Raw genomic sequence first — 22,210 nt, 5'->3', positions numbered from 1 at the left:
ATGAGACATGCAAATCAAAACCACAATGAGATATTCCCCCATAATCACTAGGTTGGGTTCTATCAAGAACAAACAAACACAAAGAAAAACCAAAATAAATGTTAATAAGGATGTGGCAAAACGGGATACTTTGTGCCTTGTTGGTAGAATTACAAAATGGTGCCACTGCTATAGAAAATGGTATAGTAGTTTATCAGAAATGAAAAATAGAGCCTTTTCTCCCTGCTCTTCAGAGCCTCCTGTCTCTCTACTTTTTGATTTCCAGGATTCAAATTCACTGCCATGTCTTCTGCAGAAGGGAAGCTCTTCATAGGAAGGCTCAACTTCAATACCGATGAGCAGGCGCTGGAAGACCACTTCAGCTGCTTTGGGCTTATTTCTGAGGTGGTTGTTGTCAAGGACCGGGAGACTCAGCGATCCCGGGGTTTTGGCTTCATCACCTTCACCAACCCAGAACATGCCTCAGATGCCATGAAAGCCATGAATGGAGAGTCCCTGGATGGTCGGCAGATCTGTGCGGACCATGCTGGTAAGTCTGCCCGGGACACCAAAGCGGGTGCCTCTGGGGCCCTTGGATGTGGTCGCAGCTACTCTAGAGGTGGACCAGGGTTATGGGAGTGGCTGGTATGACAGTCGACCTGGAGGATATGGATATGGATATGGATAGAGACTATAGTGGCAGCCATGGTGGCTATGACCGCTACTCAGGAGGAAATTACCGAGATAATTACAGACAACTGATTTGAGGCATGCACACATGAAGTAGATACACAAGGAATAACACCTCTGGTCCAGGATCGTCCTTCCAAATCGCTGTATTTTGAAAGATTTTTGGAGCTGCGCTGAAACATCTGTTTTAGTACATCAACTTCTATTTTTGAATTGAGCTCCCAAGGTAGCTTGTTAAAAGACCTTTTAAAAAGCTCCATGTAAATTTTTTTCTCATTTAAAGACAAATTCTGGGATATTTGTTGAGCCCAGGTATTTTTCCTTTTACCAGGTTTTTAGTTTGGGTTCTCAGGATTATTGCTTCTGGCAAAAGAAAAGTTTGGCCAGACTTAATTTTTTTAAAGCTAAAGTTGGGGACACTTTAAAAACCTGTACACAATATTTATCATGATTAGAGAGTAATTTCCAAATGTACCTGTAAGCAATCTGTGTCAATAACATGATACTTTTTCTTAAAATTCAAGATCACCATGTTGATTATACAGACAAGCTTCTTAAAAATGTTTGTGAATGTCATTTTGTTAACGCTGGGAGAAAAATATTCTGTGTGTCTCTTGTGTGTAGGATATCCTTTACAGACTGATTAAAAATATAAAACCTGTACACAAATTGAAAAAAAAATGAGAAATAGAATAAACATATGATCTAGCAATCCCACTTCTAGGTGTATATCCAAAAGAATTGAAACTACGGTCTCAAAGAGACATTTGCACACTCATGTTAATAGAAGCACTATTCACAATATCCAAGAAGTGGAAGCAACCTAAATTTCCATCAACAGATGGACGGATGAGCAAACTACAGTGTAAGATGAAATATCATTCAGCCTTTGAAATGAAGGAAATCCTGTTGTAGCTCAGATGAATGTTGAGGACACTATGCTCACTGAAATGAGATGGTCACAAAAGGACAAACACTATGTGATTCTACTATGAAGAGGAATACAAAGACATCCAACTAAATGGAACAGAAGAATTTTGCTTACCAGGTGCTATGGAGAAAGGGGAAAAGAGAGTTGTAAATAGGTAGGTAGTTTCAAATTTTCAAGTGACAGAGTTCTGGAGACCTATTTCACATCCATGTGAACACTGCTATGTTAGCCACATTAACAATACTGAATTGCAAACTTAAAAATAGCTGATGATAATTCTATGTTAATTTTTTACTACAATAAAACATAGCATTAAATATTATTTATCTTAATTGCTGAGTATTTAGGCACTTAAATTTTATACTTCAGACAAGTCCCAGCATTGCACTTCCCAAAGTGTCACGACTGAGGCAGTGGAAAGGAAATTAAAATAAACATATTTCAGGCACCAAAAAAATGAGCAATTGTTTTCTGAATTTCTTTTCTTTCTATTCTATTTTAAGAAATATGTATATTTGGTCCTCGATAAAGATAAATACCAGCTGTCTTAGTCAGCTTTTTCACTAAAACTAAAGGACCCAACCAGAACAACTGAAGAGGAGGAAAAGTTTGAGGGCTCACAGTTTCAGAGGTCTTAGTCCACAGAAGGTCAGCTCCATTCTTTGAGGTTGAACATCATGGCAGGAGAGTGTGGCAGAGGGAAGCAACTCACATGATGATCAGGAAGCAGAGAGAGGTCTCCACTTGCCAGATACAAATGTATACCCTACAATCATGCCCCAATTCCCACCTCCTCCAACCACACCTGACCACTTCAGTTACCACTCAGTTAATCCCTATCAGGGGATTAAATCCCTAATTGGGTTAAAACTCTTACAATCCAATCATTTCTCATTCGAATCTTCTTGCATTGTCTCATGTGAATTTTTGGGGGATACCTCAAGTCCAAACCATAGCACCAGCAAAAATGTTGCCAGATTCAATCCCATTTCAAATTTCAAAAACCTTTATATCATTCCCTGCTTCATATACCATTCAAAGGCCAGTGGAATTCCGATTAGTCATTCAGCTCCACACAGGGTATTCCCAGAGGACTTGAGAACTCAGATGGTTTAAATAAATGTCAAAACTAGCTTTTAAAATGGCATTTAGAATTTAGTAAAGTGCAGTCCACAGAAATTGTAGCTTAAAGCCCAGATAGGACAGATATTTGAATACAAAATTCTGAAAACAGTTAACTTCTCTATATGAAGCACACCCTAAAAGAACAAAACAGAATGCTAAAGAATGGGGAAGATAATTAGTATTTAATAAGACTTGTTCCACTTCAGTGAAGAGATTACAGAAGCAAAGTTAATAAACCTAAAAGTAGGTTAATCTACTTCATCCCTTATGCTTGCCATTTTAATATCTTTATAGTATCCTAAATGCACTCAGAAATAGAAAAGTCCACCAACTAGATATTTCCTGAACCTTTATTCGACTATATTCAACAAGTATTTGAGCACCCCCTGTTTAAAACACTAAAGATACAGTTATGAATAAACAAATGAAGAAAATTTTCTAATTTCTTTAGTTAAAAAAAAAAAACTCTAGAAATGTTTCTCTTAATTTTCACACATTGAAGAGATATTTGGAAAAGCTGAAAAGGGAATGAAATACAAGTTTTTCTTAATCTAAGGCCTTAAATTGTGTAGTGGCCCAATATTGACAACTGGTGACCAGTCCCCAGTCAAATCTCATTCTCTCTGCCCCTCAGTCTTCTGAAGTTTGGCATGTCAAGTTCTGTATATTCAAAGCCTCATTTAGGAGTTCTTTTGCAAATAAATTGTTGAGGGACTGGTATCAGGAAAAATTGGTAAGGGAGAGAAGCACGTTAGAGAAGAAGAGCTGAGCAAAGATGTAGTCTCAGCTGGAATCTAGCTTCAGCCTGATCCCATTAGTGTTGGAGTATGAATTTCACCACCGTGTGGTCTCTGCTGCAGGCAAGAGAGTAGACTTCAAAATTCCAGCATCATTTATTCATCATGGCTACCTCTGAACCTAGGATAGGTGGGTTTTGGAGAGGAGAGAATAAAGTCTCAGGCATTTTCAGCTAAGAAAGTTCCCATTTACCTGAGAATATTGAAGGAGCAGACTTACAAGTGCACTAAAAGAAATCTAAGGAGGGCAATGAAATCATGAAAGGTCTGAATTCCAAGGAAGCAATCACAAAGGGGCAGCCTTTGAAATATTAATAGAAATAAAGAACTCTTTTCTTAAATGGTCTGAAAAATTTCCTACTGATGTCCATATGCCTGCTCCAGTAAACCATGTTTTCTTTTGTATTTGGCCTGTCTTCATTCATTCTCCAATCCCAACAAACCTGGGACACTATCATTCAGTGAGTAGTAGAGAAATCCCACCCAGAACAGTTGGTCAACCTCATCCTTTTAGATTAACTGGTCCAACTGTTTTCAGATACTGTTATCCAAGAGCTGCCATTCACTAGATATCCTGGGAAAATCTGATGAAAGGGAGCCCATGCTGTTTAGAGGGAGAAGGATGGTATCAGTCCCTCATAGACTGAGGTGGCTCCAATGAAGCTACAAGAGACACCCCCTTCACACACCTACTAGCATGTATCTTAGGTCAGGTTCTCCAGAAACAAAGCCTGATCTGAGTGCTGTTGCAAGTGATGTTTTGATGGAGTGACCTCAGGAGAAACCTGTAAAAAACAGAAGAAAGTGGAATGGGACAGGGAAGGAACTAGGAAAAGATACAGTTCAGATTAAAACAGAACAAAAATCACATACACTCAAACACCAACACCCAGTTTAACTTTACCATCATGTAATTGTATCACTGTGAGTTGAACACTAGCTTCCCACTGATGGATCATAGCTTGCTGGCAAGTGGACTCAGGCTTATTCTCATGATATCTATTTAGGATAGGTTTCCTAGAAGCCAACCCTGAAAAGGGGATCATTTTGTAAATGTTTTCTTGATAGTTCTTAGAAGGAAATGAGGGGTATAGGGAGAGCACAGGAAAGGGATGCAAATAGTTTCAGTTGGTATCTGGCTTGAGGTTGATCCTATCAGGAAGCATTATGGTCAGGACATTTATGTACCAAAACTGAGTCTAAGAACCAAGATTTTTTACCTCAGTATCAGTCAGTCATTGGTTGGGGCACTTGAGAGGACCTAGTTGCCCAGGCACTTCCTGTAGAGGCAGTTCAGTGCAGCAAGTACACTGAACTGTAGCTTTCATTAGGATACCTGACTAGGATCCAACACAGATATGACCACATTATATAAATATCAACACTATATGAGCCCAAACCCATAGCAATGTCTAAGGAACTGCCTGAAAAGGCACAATCCCAGATTCCACCCACAGTTTCCATTTGGTCTTCTATTTCTTTTTCTCCGCACCCCCCACCCCACTTCATAGTGTAAGATTTATCAAAGATTTTTTAAAAAATATGCTTCCATTTAAGTTATCTCTAAAGAAGCCAACTTTTAGTTCCACAAGAAAGTTGCCAAAAATACAGTTCATTGAGGAGATTCACAGCTTGGGTTAAGGCTGTTCTTTTACAGTCTGCCGTGCTGAATCTGCACTGGGAGAGCCCCTTATGCAGCTGACCCCTGCCCACTACAGCATCCCTCCACCTCTAGCGTGTCCTCACACAGAAGGGTAATATTCCTGGGTGTGTTACTATGACTACCCTACCCTGAGTAGTCAGTGTGAATTTTAAATAGTCATCCAATTAGTTGTTTTGTACCATGTTGTGGTGTTTTTTCCTCTACATTTTTATTTTACTTTAATGCCACTGAAATTCAGCTGAATTTTTTCATGCTGTTCCTAAGAATTTTGCAATTTTTAAGAGGCAAAAAAGGTACCAGCAGAAGCCAGCTTGGTACAAAATTGTCAAACAGGGAGCTAGAACTGGAAATGTCCTAAAAGATCTAAATCATATGCATTCAGACTATTTTCTGAGATGCCTTTGTATTTTTGAGAGCTATCTCAGGGTTGGTTTTCAAAGCTATAGAGAAAGAGAGAGCACTAGGCCCATGCAGATGCTCACAATCACAGAAATTACAGCAGCTCCATTTTTTTAAATCAATTTTTTATGCTGTTTTGTTTTCCATAAAATAATTTGAGCAGCTAGTTAAAAAACAAAGGTTTGAAATCAGAATTAAGTCTGGAGCAGATGCTGTCAAATTGCAATCCACATTGCCACAGCAGTTACCATTTCCATGCACATCATTTACATATTTCTGCCTAAAGACTGTCCCTGGTTGCAGAAGCCTGCTCTGACACACAGGCTTGATGGACATACCAGGCAAAGTACCCACTCCTGGAAGCATCTCTCAACCAAGGACTGATGGTAGAGGGTGCTGAAACACCTCAGATCCCTCACCTCTCAGGTAGGATATCTCTGGGGCATGTGGTCTACCTTACCACACAGGCTTCTCAAGTAGGATTAAGGTGCCCATAGTGGTAACCTTGAGACTATGTCTCCCATTAGCTTCATTCCTTTCCCTACCTCACTTTTCCACTTCCTTTCCCTACAAGGGTTTCCTAGGCTCCCTTCTTAAGTAAATTACTTGGACTCAAATCCTTATCTCAGAGCTGCTAGGGCAACCCAAACCAAGACATAGCCCAAATCTGTTCAATTCAAGGATCAACATTTGATATTAAAAAGAAAAAGTATATAATGTTTTTTCTTTAAATTTTTAATTTCCTTTCTCTTTAAAGATAAAATTAAACTCCATTGTTTTTAGTGATTGAAAGCTGAAGAAATTACATGGTACTCACTGCCTAGGAAATTCTAGGCAAGTTTGCTAAAAACAATTATCCAGGGAAAGTAGTACCTTTAGTGAGTGAGTAAACTGTTGTTCAAAGAGCTAAGGTGAGTAAATATAGAAACCTAAATAATGTATTCTGGAACAGCACAATCCTGGGGGATGTGAACTGACATGGTAGCATGAGACCAAAGAAGAGGTAGACATGTTCAGGATTTCACAGAATGAAATTTATTAGGGGACTTACTGGAACAGAAGAGTCATCCCAGGCAAGAACAAGACCAAGTGGATCCCACAACTTGAGTCAGAGGAGAAATATTTATATTGCTCAGGACAAAAAATGACTTTATCTTAGTTGGAATGTACCTGGTTTATCTTAAACTAGTATCAAAGAGTGAGATACATTCCTGGCAATAAGATCTAATTGTAAAGCTCCACATGCCACTCTCATGGTTTTGTCTATTCATAGTTTTCTGGGAAACTATGCAGGAAAAACCAACTAGATTACTTTGGGAAAATCATAGTGGTTACTACTCAAGATGGCTAGAGTTATGTCAAGCTGAATATGTATATAAGGTTTGAATTCAATTACTAAATTCTTGATTTTTAAATTTTGATTCCCCAATAGGGGATATAAAGTAGCTCAGTGGTAGAGTGTTGACCTAGCATGCACAAAGCCCAGGGTTCAATTCCTAGTACCGAAAAAAGAAAAAAAATATATACAATATAGACTTTAGTTTTTATTAACCTACAATCTCCAATTAATTCTTGTCTTAGAGATTGATGGCATTTAATAAAATATATATTCTCTGCACTAACTTAAAATTGCTATGTAGAAATCAATATTTATATAAAGTATATTGAACACATATGGTTTAATGTAGAGTTGAAATACTGCTTTGTAATTTATCAAGCATATGACATCTAGTTAATATTATCTAATTATCTCTTCAGTACTTCTATTAGGAGATTATGTAAATTCTCTGACTTTCTGAATGAAGAGATCACGGTGGAGCATGAGGGGTTAATTTTTTCTCAAAAAGTTCTGACTTTATGTATCGAAATTCTTCTTTCTTTTCAAGCCTTGGTACTGTATCCTTCTTTTAAAATCATATGGAATTGTGAGGCCTCTCTATCCTCTGAGATGCAGGTGCCTCTCCAATCAGATCTCCATTTGGTTCCATTACTGTCTTATGAAATACAAAAGAAAGGCTGGGGACACAGGAAGAAAGACAGAAAAGCCCAGATGTACTACCACCACTTTAGAATATATAAAACTATTCTAACTAATAGAATACCCTCCCAGGATCTTAGAGAGTTTGGTCCTTCACTTCTCTTCCAGCGATCTTACCAGGACCTCCACAAGTTGACCACTATAAAGTAGGTAGCAATGCTGCCCATTGTCCATTCCCATGACTTAAAGAAGTAATTCTTGGAGAATTTACTATATTGGTTTCATTGCAGCATTTAACTCTATTTCAGTATCCATGTCTTTCTCCTGTACCTTTATCATCTCCACACACTTTATATCTGGGATAGACCATGTGATTTACCTTAATCAGGAAAATGCTTCAGAAGTGATGTGCAGTTCTGAGCCTAGACCTCAAACACCATTATGCACTTTCTGTTGGAACCCTCCTTCTTCCAGGAGAACAAGCTTGAGTTAGTATATCAGAAGATCAGAAACCACATGGTGGAGAACCAAGATCCCCCAAATCAACACTCAGCCAACCCTCTGAAACAGAGCTACGTATTTGACAAGAAAACAAGACAGATCATGAAGAATCCTCTCTGAGACCATAAGATTCCCTTAACTGATCCTCGCTCACATTTTTAAAGTACATAGTCATGAGTTAATTAAATAATTGTTAGCCTAAGACACTAAGTTAAGGGATAATTTGTTATGCAGCATTAGTTAACTGATACTACTTTTTACCCTGAAAGAAATCTGGGAAAAAACATATTTAATGTTCAATGGGTTATGCTGCCTAGAGCACCAAGTCACAGCACATTAGCTTTGCACAGTAGTAATTTCCTACCTTAGCCTCTACTGATCTTTACAATCTTATATTCACTTCATAAAGCCTTTGTGCACAAGCAAGAAAACAACCAATGGAGTTTTCCTCATTCTCTCAGTAAGTATCCTGATTTTCATTGTAGAATAATAATAACATAACAATAGCAACATGTAGTGAAACTGCATTACTAAGCAGGTACTATTAAAATTTTATAATGACTATTTCACTTAATTTTCACTGCACTTCTATGAAAAAAGTGCTATCATTATTCTAAGTTTAAAGATAAGAAAAACGAGGCATAAAGAATTTAGGTAATTACAGAGATCATGCCTGTCAGACAGGGAATTCAATTCAGGAATATCTGTCTTTACAGACCCAGGGCTTCCTTAACTACTGCCCTCCTCTATTCTGTCCCTGGAACATTTGGCCTCTTATGTCAAGACCTAGTTTTCCAATTATAACAACAGCCACCTTGTATGTCTCTCACTGAGTTCCAAATAGACTGCAAAAGTTCTTTGTATACCTTGAAGTATTTAACCCACTCAACAATCTCTAACTACTATTATCCCTCATACACGCATTTTACAGAGGAAAGACTGAGCTACAGGAAAGACAGGTTACTTGTTCAGTGTCATGTGGTATGTTAGCGACAGAATCTTGATTCAAGCAAAGACCACTAAGCTCTGTCCTCCTGCATTCTGTTATCTCTTGCATCACCTCTTTAATTCAGGCTTTTGTGGCACTCCCAACAAGAGCTGTTACTTCCCTCCTCTATTCTTTCATGCTTTGTTATGCAGACTACTGCCCAAGGTTTTGTAGTTTTGTCAAACTTAATTTTCTATCTGTCTTCTCATAGGAGAATTCGCTTTGCAAAATTAGGGGCCATATTTGGCATCATAAAAAATTTGTAAATCCTCTCTTGAGAAAAGACTTCCCATTTGTCTTGTCTAATGGGAAGCACAGACTGCAAATTCAAATATTTAAGAGAAAGGAACCATAATCGAGGCTGGTGCCCTACAGTGATGACCTTACTGGGCTGGTGCAACCATGTCTTAGCATGGACATGCTGGCTACTCTCAGCTCACAGCTGCCCTCTTCTGCAGAATGCCCTCTTCTGCATCCATGCAATAAGTGCCCAGCCTCCTAGGAACGCCTGGGAGGTTCCATCAGTCTGTAAATGATGGAACCTCCAAGGAACGCCTGGGAGGTTCCATCAGTCTGTGAATGATGGATATTAAGATTCCAAACCACTCCCCTGCCTCAAGCACAGACAACTCTGCAGTGGGATTTCCACTCTAGAGCTCCCCATATAACCAGGCTAAAGCTAGTTTCTAAATGAATTCACATCTTTTCTTGGCTCTTCCCTTTTCTGCTCAGCTTTCCTCACAGCTTTACAGGTTTCTCTTAAGTGTCATCACTTAATAAATGCAAGAGAATCCCCAACTCAGATGCTGTTTCTGGGGAATTCAACCTGAGACAAGAGTTTCATAAACGTAGGAAATTGGTTGGAGTATAGATCTTTGGTAGGGGGCTTGAGAATATGCAACACCGTGGGTTCCATTGTCAGCACTGAAAAAAAATGAAGCCGTTTCACTAGGGATAAAAGTGGTCATTCAGGGAAAGTGCTATAATTTTTTTTTTTCTGAGTAACAATACCAAAGGAATCAGAATATTTGCAATCAAGAGCAAAACAAAATGTCTTATTTCTAGCATTTAAATTTGCAAGAATGTTTCCAAGCAAGATTAAGTCTATATCGGCTCTTATGAAAGGTAGGATATTATTAGCTGCTGTAGCAAATAAACCTCAAAATGCAACGGGTCAAATAAGGGGAACTTCTTTCTCTTTTGCATACTAGCTAAAGTTCCATGCTAGTGGACCAATTGACTGCACATGATCTTACAAACTCAGGTTTCTCATGTTTTCCCATCACCGTGTATATAAGGGTGTTCTTTTTTGGCATAGTAAAAACCATGGAACAGGAGCTGATTTTGCAGCAAAATAAAAAAAAAAGAATATAGAGGAAGCACATCAGCCAATTAAAAATTTTTTATCATTTCAGTCCACGCTCCATTATTAAAAACCAAGTCACCACCTAGCTGTTACAGTACAACAATGTAGCTGGTCAGTCAAGTGGCATAATATTATTGTAATATATTAGAAAAAAAGAAGAGGAGAATGGACTTTGTGGTGTCAGAATTCCTGCAATAATCCTTACCACTAGTTTTCATCATCTCTTTCTTCCCTAGTTTTCATTTTAAAGAAAATGAGGACACTTTAAGTAACAACTTTTTAAATTAACAATAGACTGTCTTTTTTGTGATATCTTTAAAACTTGTAAAACCTGTTTCAGAGAATTTTTGGTCCTCATAAATATGTCTATGGTAAGAAAATAGAGTTAGCTTGAAAACTGCATTATCAGATTAATCATTGGGTTGTTAATGAAATTACCAGGATTTTTCTTTCCAATTTCTATATCAGAGCTGCTAAATATAATTTTTCTGTAAAGATGAAATTATTCTACATTTGTACAATCCAATACTATAGCCACTAGACATGTGGTCACTGAACACTTGAAATGAAGGTAATATTGCTGACAAATAGAAATTTAATTTTCATTTAATATTAATTTAAATTTAAACCTAAAGAGTTCCATATGACCAGTGGCTACCATATTGGACAAAACAACACTACACAACAACTCTGATGAGACGGAAAATAGTTCATTCCACTTGTGTTCCAGTAACTGCTTGTTCCAAATTTGTATCGATGTTTTCTCTGACAATTATGATCCTAAGGGAAGGGAAAGCTTTGTTTCTTCACCATGCATTATCCTTGCTGCCATCTTTCAGCATCGGTCAATTTGTTGGTATGTAAAAGGTTTCTAATAAATATTTATTAAATAAATAATGAATTAATGGGAGGTGCTCTGCCCAATCAAATTAGGTCTGCTATATATAATATAATTGGACTTAGTTCAGGACATTTTGCAATGCAGGTAGCCAATAGTAAAATAATAATTCATATAAATTATGCATCAATCCAATTTAGATGTCTGGATGGGCACAATGATTAGATCTAATATATTATGGCTATAGTATCCTCTGGCTAGATGCTATCAATGACAAACATAGAACCTATGCTACAAACAAATTTTTCACATTCCAGATACTTTGCACATCTCCCACATATACAACACAACATTATCCAGTTAACAGCTGCATATGTCACTAGAACAGCAATGCAGTCAAGTATCAGGATTCATAAGTACATTTGCCATCTGGAGTCAAGATGAATGTAATTTATCCTGTCTGGGTTAACCAGAGTTTAAACTCAATCAAGTGATGAACCAAATACAAAGAGTTTGTTTCATAAGTGTGGTCCACGTCAGTCTCAGAGTTATCAGCACATATACTTTATACTTAGCTCCACTTCTTTATGAACTCGGTCATCCACTGTCATGACTTACATATTTGCTGAACAGCATGAAACACATAGTTGTTAAGGAAGTTCTATTTAGAAATAAATTCCTAGTTACACAAGTGGTGCAAAGAGAAGGCTATTTTTTTCCCTCTCCAAATTAATAGGGTTTTATGAAAAACTATATATTTACAGATAGGATTAAAAACAAATTTCTATGCCACATCCCATCTCCTTTAGACTCATCATGAAAGAAAAGGAGGATTTCTAACCAAAGAGTAAGTATAATTTCTTACCACAGTGGACATAGGAGGAGAAACAGATGGGGAGGGAAAAAGGAGGTAAGAAGATGGAGAGAATGAGGCTGGAATAGCACCAAATTCTTCTTCAGATTCAGTGGTGGAAACAACTTCACCTGGAAGGACTCAGGAGTTGTGGCAACAGTAAGGTCAGGTGCTTGCCCTCACGCAGAACCACCACTAGATTATTCTTCTTCAAGGCCCAAACTCTGCAGTTCTTGGTCTTATTGAGAGAGGTTAGGTATTCAGCTAGTGTCCAACCAAGGGAGGAATAATACTTCCATCTTCTAAAATAACTTCACAAAAGTCCAATCATTCTCTTTAATTTCAACCTTGCATTTATGCCTAAATTTGAACTATTACATCATAAAATTTAATTAGCCAGATTTATTTTTAAGGCCATCAATCTTCAACTACCTGAGGGGAAAGTCTAGTGACCAAAGAAAGATGTACTTATTAAGAAGCATTAATTATTTGGGGATGTCCAAGACCTACAAAAGGATTTGCCTTGGGACCTACAAAATACTGTAGAATTATTATTGTTCCTGAAGCCCTTCCAGTTCTAATTCTGTACAGGACCAGTGAGTAAAGTAGGTCTCATATATTTCCTACTACTCAAAGTAAAAGAATATTCCAACCTCTAAAAATTTCATAAATGGATATAGTGCTTATTACATATATTTTGGCACTGGCATATACATCCAAAGACACACACATATACACCTTAGACATAAGCAAAAGTGGCAGAGTAAGAATCTGAAAATTTTACCTTGTTTGTTTTGAAGTTCTGGAGATTGAACACAGGAGTACTTTACCACTGAGCTATATCCTCAGCCCTTTTTTTTTAATTTTTATTTTGAGACACTGTGTTGCTAAATTACTGATGGTCTTGCAAAGTAGCTCACACTGGGCTCAAACTTGTGATCCTCCTGCCTCAGCCTCCCCAGTAACTGAAACTGCAGGCATGTGCCAGCTACCCCTCATTGCAAACAATGAAAAGCTAAAAAGCAAACAAAAAGAAGTCAGAATTAACTCTTTTAGAACACTGGGAATTATCCAAGGGCTTTCAACAACATGGGGGTGTTTACTTCGGGATTATATGTGAATCTAAGTAAAAAGAAAAAAAAAATGCTTTGTGGCATTTTAACTTGCCCTAGTCCTATTCCTCACTATCCAACTCAGCATTATCCTTGAAAACAACAAGCCATACTCCCAGTGAGTAGGTATAGAATGGAGTTGAAACTTTTCCAAAGTTTTATTTCTAGAGAATTGTCATTATGCACAACCCAGGAAATTAATTAAAAAATAACTATGGGTAAATGGCAGAAAGCTCAACAGAGAGAAGGGAGCAGGAGATTGAGAGGGAGAGAAGGGGAAGGAGAGGTATTAGGGACTGAATTAGAACAAGACATATTCCATGCTTGTATACTTATGTCAAAATGGATTCTACTGCATGTATAACTAAAAAGAACCAATAAATTTTTTAAAAGCCTATAAGGCTCTTATATTAAATGAAAAATACATTGACATATCTTAGGACCCTATCCACATTAAATAACTTTAGATGCAAAATATTGGTACATGTCTTAAGAATCAAATGCCAAATTTAAGTCAATGATCAACCTGGGCAGAATTGCAAGCTTTCATGAGTGAATAAAATTGAGATAATATTTTTTAAAAAGTCATTTATTTTACCTGACTGTGAGTCCCTGGAAGATCCCACTTGAAAAACTTATTTTATTTGACCTAAATTGGAGCTCATCCAATATAAAAAAAAAAATTCTTCTTGAGGACAGCTAACAAAACAATACAATCAAGAGGTTCAAAGTCAGCTGCTGAAATGATAGGTAACAATTTGGACAAATAATAGATTATCTAAAAAGCTTAAAAGGAAAAGGTAAGGAATGAAAAGTGTTCATAGAGGTTTTGAAAAGGTCCAACATATTCTTAGAAAACTAGACAGTCACACACATGCCAAAGGCTATTTGAACTCTCAGGAAAGAATTGAGAGTTCCTTCCCTAAGTTTGCTGAAAGTATAATAAGAGAATGTTATGAACAACCCTATGCCCACAAATTTGATAACATACGCAAAATTGATCAATTCCTTAAAATGTACCATCAGTCAAAACTCACTCAAGAAAAAATAGACACTTTCACTAGACCTACATCTACTAAATAAATTAAATCAATCATGGATAATCTTTTGGGATAGCAGGGGGTATAAGTCAGTGGCAGAGGACTTATCTAGTATGCACTAAACCATAGATTCAATACTCAGCACTTACATTAACAATAAACACAGTAATTATAATCTTCCAAAACAGAAAACACCAGGTCCAGATGGGTCCACTGGTGAATTCTACTCAACATTTAAGTAATACATTGTATCACTTATCTGCAAACCTTTCCAAAAGATAAAAGTAGAAGAAAGACTCCTAGCTCATTCTGTTAGGCCATCATTACCCTAATATCAAAAGCAGACAATGACACTATAAGAAAATAAACCATAGACCAATATCTCTCCTGAACATAAAAGCAAAAGGTCTCAACAAGTAATAGCACATTGAATACAACAATGTATAAAAAGAAGTATACACTCGGAACAAGTGGAATTTATCCCAGGTATGCAAGACTAGCTGAACATTCAAAAATAAATATATATAACCCATCATTTAACAGGCTCAAGAAGAAATAATGGCCAAAAATTTCACAAATTTGAGGAAAGACATTCATGTAAGCATCCATGAAATGCAATGAACTCCAATAGTATAAACTCAAACAAATTTACAAATTTAGACATATAATAGGCAACTAGCAAAAGACAAAGAGGAAATCTTGAAAGAAGATAAAGAGAAAGAATGCCTCATATACAAAGGATCCTCAAAAAGTTTAACAGATGAGTCTCATCAGAAACCATGGAGGCCAGAAACCACTTGGATGGTATTTTTAAAATGATAAAAATAAATTGTTAATCAAAAACTGTACATGAAAAAAATTCTTTAAAAATGAAGGGAAAATTAAGATATTTCAAGATACAAACAAACCAAGTGTGTCACTAGCAGCGCTGACCCACAATAAATATAATATGCACTTATTTGAGGTGAAATGAAAGGATATTAGAAACTCAAATACACACTAAGAAATAAACAAAACTGAAAAAATAGCTATGTAGGTGAATATAAATGAGAGTATAAATGTATTTCATATTTGTAACTTTATTTTTCTTCTGTATAATTGTAAAACAGTTGGATAATACAACAATTATAAATCATGTTGGTGGCCACACATTGTATGAAGATAAAATTTGTGACAGTATTAGTATTAAGTAAGGGGGAACATAGCTGATTTTTTGTGTACTATTGAAATTAAGTTGGATTATAAAATTAATCTAGCTAGATTATCAAAAATTGTCATTAATAGTAATTCCCATGGTAATCATTTAGAAAGTAACTGAAAATTATGCAGTAAAATAAACAATAAATTATTTGGCATAGTAGAAAATATCTCTTTAACACAAAGGAAGAAAATAATGGAAGAATGGAGGAAGATAAAAACAAGATAAATAGAAAACAAATAACAAAGCATAAGATTGAATCACCCTATCAGTAATCATGTTATAGTTATGCACTGTATAATATTTCAATCCATGACAGACTGCACATACCACAGTGGTTCCTTCAGATTATATTGCCTTGTGCACATCATAGCCATCTCAATTTGTGTGTGATATTTACACAACAATAAAATCACATAATGACACATTTATTAGACTCTCTCCCCAAAAGTAAGTGATGCAAGACTGTACTTGGTATGGACCTAGTATCTAAGATATACAAAGAACTCTTTCAACTCAAAATAACCCATTTACAAAACAGATGAGGTTGGTGGTGTTTTTGTGTTAGTAAGACACGCATAATATAAAACTTACCATTTAAACCTTTGTGAAGTATATGATTCAGTGGCCATAAGTACATTCACAATGTTTTAAAATCTTCACCACTATTCATTTCCAAAACATTTTCACAACTCCAAACAAGTTTTTGCTTATTAAATAGTAGATTGCTATTCACCTCTCTGCCTTTCTCTCTAGTCTCTGGTAACTACTACTATATTTTCTATCTATGAATTTGTCTCTTCTGGGTAACTCGTTTAAATGAAATCAAGCACTATCGGTATGTCTGTATCTGCCTTATAACACTGAGCATTATGTCCTCAAGGTGGATCCAGAATTCCATTCCTTTTTATTGTTTTGGTTGGTCACACCTTAGGTCTTGTAAATAGTGCTGCTGTGGTGTACCAGGATTTATTTGAGTCCTTGATTTCAATTCTCTTCACAGGAGAGAAAACAATGGATGACATGGTAATTCCTCAGATATATTTTGAGGAATGTGAGCAAATAATTTGAATAGACTTGTCTCCAAAGAAAATACAAATATCCAATAAGCACAGAAAATGACCCAACATCATTATTCATCAGGAAAATACAAATCAAATCCACACAGATGCTACAACACAACCATTAGAATGGCTTTAGAAAAAGAAATCCAACAACACCCAGTTCTGGGGAGAAGGCAACTAGATCTCTTATGCATTACTGATAGGAATTTAAAATGATACAGACATTTTGGAAACAATTTTCCATTTCCTATAAAGCTAAACATATACTTGCCTTATGAGCCAGAAATCCTACTCTTAGGTATTACCTAAATATAGTACAAAGGTATCCACCAGAAGACCCATAGGAGACTATTGATAGGAGCTTTATTCATAACCCCAAACTGATAATAAATAATATCCCTCCTTTCGGAATGGATACAAAACTGTGATACATTCTATGTAATTAAATACTACTCGTCAATGAGAAGGAATGGACTATAGACATATGCATCTGTTAAAAGCATCAGGCTAAATAAAAAAAGACAGACACAAAAGACTGCACACTTTTTGATTTCCTTTATATGGCATTTTGAAAATGATGAAAGTGTGGGGACAGAAAACAGAGTAATAGATGGGGTAGGGTTGACTATACGAGATATGGAGCCTTTGAGGGATGGATATATTCTATATGGTGATCATGGTGTCAGTCATATTACCACACTTTTCCACAATTCCTAGAAAAGTACTTCTGTAAGACATGACTTTACTAAATGTCAGTTATTTCTTAATCTATTCTACAAAATAAAACAGAGGTGATCCAAGAAAGGAATATATGCTGTTCTTAAGTCAGCGCAAAAACTACTCATATTTTCTGCTATGTTGTCCTTTCCAACAACAACAAAAACAGAAAACTGTGGTGGAGAGGGCAGTGGTTCTCAGATACTATAATTGTGCTCATCTTTAAACCTCATTTCAACAAAAAGAAGCCAAAATAAATGACACTCTGGCAACTTGGCAGCAAAAAGAACAGACAAAGCAGACAAAACAAAATAACATGATTTCATTTGTTGAAATTTATGAAGTAATTTATTTATAATGATTACAGCTGTGTAAATAGTTGTATTGTGGCTCACAAGAGTCTTATGCAAACTCTGTTCTTTGTGCTTCCAATTTTTCTCCCAGAGAATGTGAATCCAGGGCAGTTGGATGTGTACAAGAAGTTCGAGAAGATGCAGACCATCAGGACAAAGTTGTCAGCACAAACATATTGCTTGGTAGATCACTAAAGCTGAGCCCAATTCCATTTGAAGCTGTAATTCAAGACAAATTTAATATACAAAGCTTGAACTGTTTATTGCTTATAAGCCTCTCTGAAAATGTCAATATTTCTTATCAGTGTTTCAGATTATGGGGGCGAATGAAGCTAGACAAAAATAATGTAAACAAGTGCTTTCAGCACACACTGTTTTCTTCAGTTCTCATCAGCCTATAATAGAGATTTACGGGCTCCATTTAGTATAATAATAAACAAATTATCCCTAAATCAAGGATCAGATGTTTGAGTTTAACAGATAACATCTGCTGCGGATCATACAGAGGAGCAGACCTAATTTGAGAGTTATACACCACCCTCCCTTCTCTTCCTTAGCCCTTCTGTTGCCTCCCCTGTTGTTCCTCCCATTTTAATACCACTCAATATTCCTAGTGCTGAACTGGGATAGAAGGTAGGAAAGAAGAGGAGAGTCATCTCAGGCAACTTGTGAAAACACACCACAATCATACTCTGTGAATCAATTACCAGTTTTAGTATTAGCTATATTGACCTTCTGTGAGATGAGGAAAAAGGAAGAGTTTGGAGGTAAGTGCTATCTCATAGTTAAAGTTCATGTTTAGTGAATTTCCTGGATTACTTTGAACTTCCAATAAGCAATCTCCTGCCCCCTACCCCCATATCTGAAAAATCTATAACCTCCTTATATTAAAAGACCTCTAAGAACAGAGCGATCCAGATCTTTTGTTCTCTTCATTATCTACTCTACATAAAGATTGATTTTGAAGGAAAGGAAAATATTGCTGACAACAAGTTTGTGTTATTTCTAACATAACTATTCATATTTGGACCATTTAATTATCTATTTATTTATTCAGAAATATAAAGCTACTGCAACTTGCGACCCATAGATTCCAACCATGAACATCCATTCTATTCATGTATTTAATGCATCTTGGTCAGGTAGCTTCCTTGCTGGGTGAGAAAGATGATAGTCAACAAGACAGGTAAATTCCTCATCTCTCATGAAACTTAATATTCTCAAAGAAAACATGGAAGCAAGCAAATAAATGTACAAAGGAGATCATTAGAAAGCATGTTAAGAAAAGAAAGAAATAAGTAATGAGTTTAAAAGAAAAATATAACTTCAAAAGAGCTAAAAAGGATTGAATTTGGGAAACAGCTCTCTCCCCCACAATTCTAATGCCTGAAATGCATTGGTGTGATGTAGCTTCAGGAGACCACTGAGTCAATATAAATATAAAATGGTCAATATAAAATGGTCCTTCATTTCACACATCATAATAGCAAGTTTCAATAGAAAAGTCAGACTAGTCTAGGCCACATGAAATAGTAAAGGTGGGCACCTATGACCAGAGACAGTACAAAAAGCAGGTAGAAACAGAAGTCATCAGGATCTTTGTGACACCTGCTTTCCCCCATGCCCAAACCTCTGTCAATCTTTCTTCCAACTCCAAGACAAGTGATTTTGGAGTCATGTTATCTATTGATATTGGCATGGTACCTCACAAAACACAAAGTATCTTAATGGACACTCTTACTTTTTATTCTCAAAATACTGTGAAGCAGATCTTACTATTTTCACATTATAAGAGTATGAATCAGGTCTTAGCAGGCCACCCGTTCTATCCAAGTTCATATACCTGGTTTTAAATGTTCAAGTGGCAGCTTAATGACAGATAGGATCGCGAACTGTCCCAGTTTACTCAAGACGGAGGGGGTTTCCAGAATATGGGACTTTTAGTACAAAACCCAGGACAATACCAGTCAAACCAGGTCAGTTGGTTACCCCATGTCTACTTAATTTAATGTCTAGTACGCCTGCTACTAATGACAGTTGGAGCAGTACTCTGGAGTTTATTCTTCCATGGGATGCTGAGGCAGATCATCCCTACTGACCAGTGATATAATGAATCAATACCACCACCTCCCCATCAGCCTCTGGCAGCTGCATGTTAGGTGCCACAGGGTTGGATGGCCATGCTTTAAAATGCAAACCTAAGAGGACGACAAACTCTTTAATAGCAGAGTAGCTTCCAAGTACTCCTGCGCCACCTACTCTTCAGCAATTTCCAGGCCCATTCTTTGCCTAATAGAAGCATTGGTTAGAGAAGAGAAAGGGAGCTATTTTAAAAATTTTGCACACATCTCATAAGGGTATTTGGCAATACACCGTTCATGCTGGGTTAATCATTGTCGTGGGTGTCCTGGGAATGACAGTGAACAATTTTATGAAAACTTTATAGTCAGTAATATTACTCCCACGATGTGGCAGGGAGAGACACAAAGGAAAGTCAGACAGCTCCTCCCTGACACTTGAGCTTAAGCAAAATGCAACCCTGACAAATACCAAATTGTAAAGACTAGTAAGTTCCCTTGCAACAGTTTTACTCGAATTATGCAAAAAACTGAGAATAATGACTAGAGAAAGCATTCCAAACAAAAATCATTTAAATGGGTTTTGAAGTTAACGTGTATGTAATTCTTGAAATATCCAAGAAAAAAGAAAACCTGGTTCTTTTAATAAAGCAAGGAGCATATGCCATTTACAATATGTCAGATACTCATTTCAGGATTTTACTGTATTAATTGCTTACAATACCTGCAGTAAATCATCACAAAATCTGTGCATTATTATCTTCATTTTACAATGGAAGATGCAGTGGTTATAAAAATAGAGCAGAGACACATTTAGTATGTGAAGGAGCTGGAATTTGAACCTGAGTGGTCTGGTTTTGGAGTCTATGTGACTAAGCATCAAACTGCACTTCACCTGTATGGTATCAAGGAATTTTTCTCACCATGATAGAAATTGGGTGAATGTCCCAAATCCAAATATCTCTGGAACTCTCCCATATCAGAAAACTTCTGACCCCACAAGTGGGAAAATACCTGACCTAAGGTGATGAGTTGTGGTCGAAATACAGGCACACTAAAAATAGTGTATAAAATTAGCTTCAGGCTATGTATGTAATATACACATAAAACATACATGAAGTTCACATTTAGGCTTCGGTCCCATCTCCAAGGTATTTTACTATGTATATACAAATATTCCAAAAATCCAGGAATAATCCCAAATCCAAGACACTTTTGATCCCAGGTATTTTGAATAAGGAAAAATCAACCTGTATAAATAAACTCTCAGCAAAAGGATACCTTGCCTATAAGAAAAGATGCAAAGAATAATTCTTTGACAAGAGGGTGAAGGCTTGTGATTTGGTTTCCTCAGTGTTCAATGATAGTGAAATTCAAGCAGAGGGAACTGTGCAAGTGATATTGTTTGCATTTCATTAAAAACTCCTTTGAAGCTTTTCCTTAGATTACATACATGTGATTTCTTAATTAAATAGTAGCAAAAGGAATTGAGCCTGCTACACATCCTCTATGCCTTTTATTAAAGTACCCAAGAATATAAACAAGTTAAATAAAAAGACAAAAATCATCAATAATAATGCAAACATAAGATAAGAACAGACCTGATATGGGAGGGAAATTGCTACTAATGACAATGAAAGCAATTGGAGTTAAGATCTTTAGTCTTAGCACAATATTTGGAAAAAAGGCCCCAAGAAGACAGAGAAATACTGATCCATGCTTTCACTTTGTACTGCATCCTGGATGAAGGACATCCTCCAAGCTAAGAAATCATTCCCTGAGCCACCCCACCTTCGGCACCGTCTGCCTCCCTCTTGCCACATACTTAGGAAGCCACATCTCCCTATATGCAGGTGGCAGAAGGTACAGTGGGAAGCTTAGAGGCAGATTTTGTCTTGAAATACTTAATTAGATAAGGATAAGCCTTGCAAGACAGAGTAGAAACAGAATGGGTTCTGAAGGAGGACCTTTGGGATGTGCCATACTGGGAGTGAGTGTGGTATGTCAGTTGGGAGAGGCAGAAGAATGCCTAGATCCACCTCTGGTTCTAAAATGGATTCATCCATTCTGTGGGAAAGAGAAGGTAGACCATAAAGATGTTCCATTCACATTTCAATCAGCAAACACTTAAATTTTTCATCCAAGGCAATTCGAAAACAATTGTTATAAGTTTTTTTTTTTTCTCTTCAGCATATGGGATACGACATTTTTCATTAAAACATACATCTGAAACATATCTTACAATCCACAGTAAAATTTGTAGTATATATTAGTTTTTCTTTTGATGGAAGAAAGCAAGTATTAATATATAGGAACGAAGAAAAATAAGTACAATTACTGAAGAAAGCAACCAAAACACACTCAAGAAAGGCTGGCTAAAATAAAATTTTAAAATAAATGGAAATGGAAAAATTCAATTTACACACTCTAGATGGAAAACAATGAGAGCATATGGTCACTGAAGAAAATCAAGACACTGTGTATCTGAATCAAGTTAAACAGAAAATAGAGAATACAGGCAGATAGAGATAAAAACAAGG

General features: G+C 36.5%; 1 pseudogene; it reads left to right on the top strand.

Annotated features, from left to right (window-relative positions):
* Positions 1–282: 282 nt before the first annotated feature.
* LOC124976306 (RNA-binding protein 3-like) lies at positions 283–746 on the top strand (annotated as a pseudogene).
* The last annotated feature ends 21,464 nt before the right edge of the window (positions 747–22,210 follow it).

This window comes from Sciurus carolinensis, chromosome 2, assembly GCF_902686445.1.
Source record: "Sciurus carolinensis chromosome 2, mSciCar1.2, whole genome shotgun sequence".
Lineage (NCBI taxonomy): Eukaryota > Metazoa > Chordata > Mammalia > Rodentia > Sciuridae > Sciurus > Sciurus carolinensis.
Note: the sequence above shows the minus strand (reverse complement) of the source record. Positions and strands in the feature narration are given on the sequence as shown.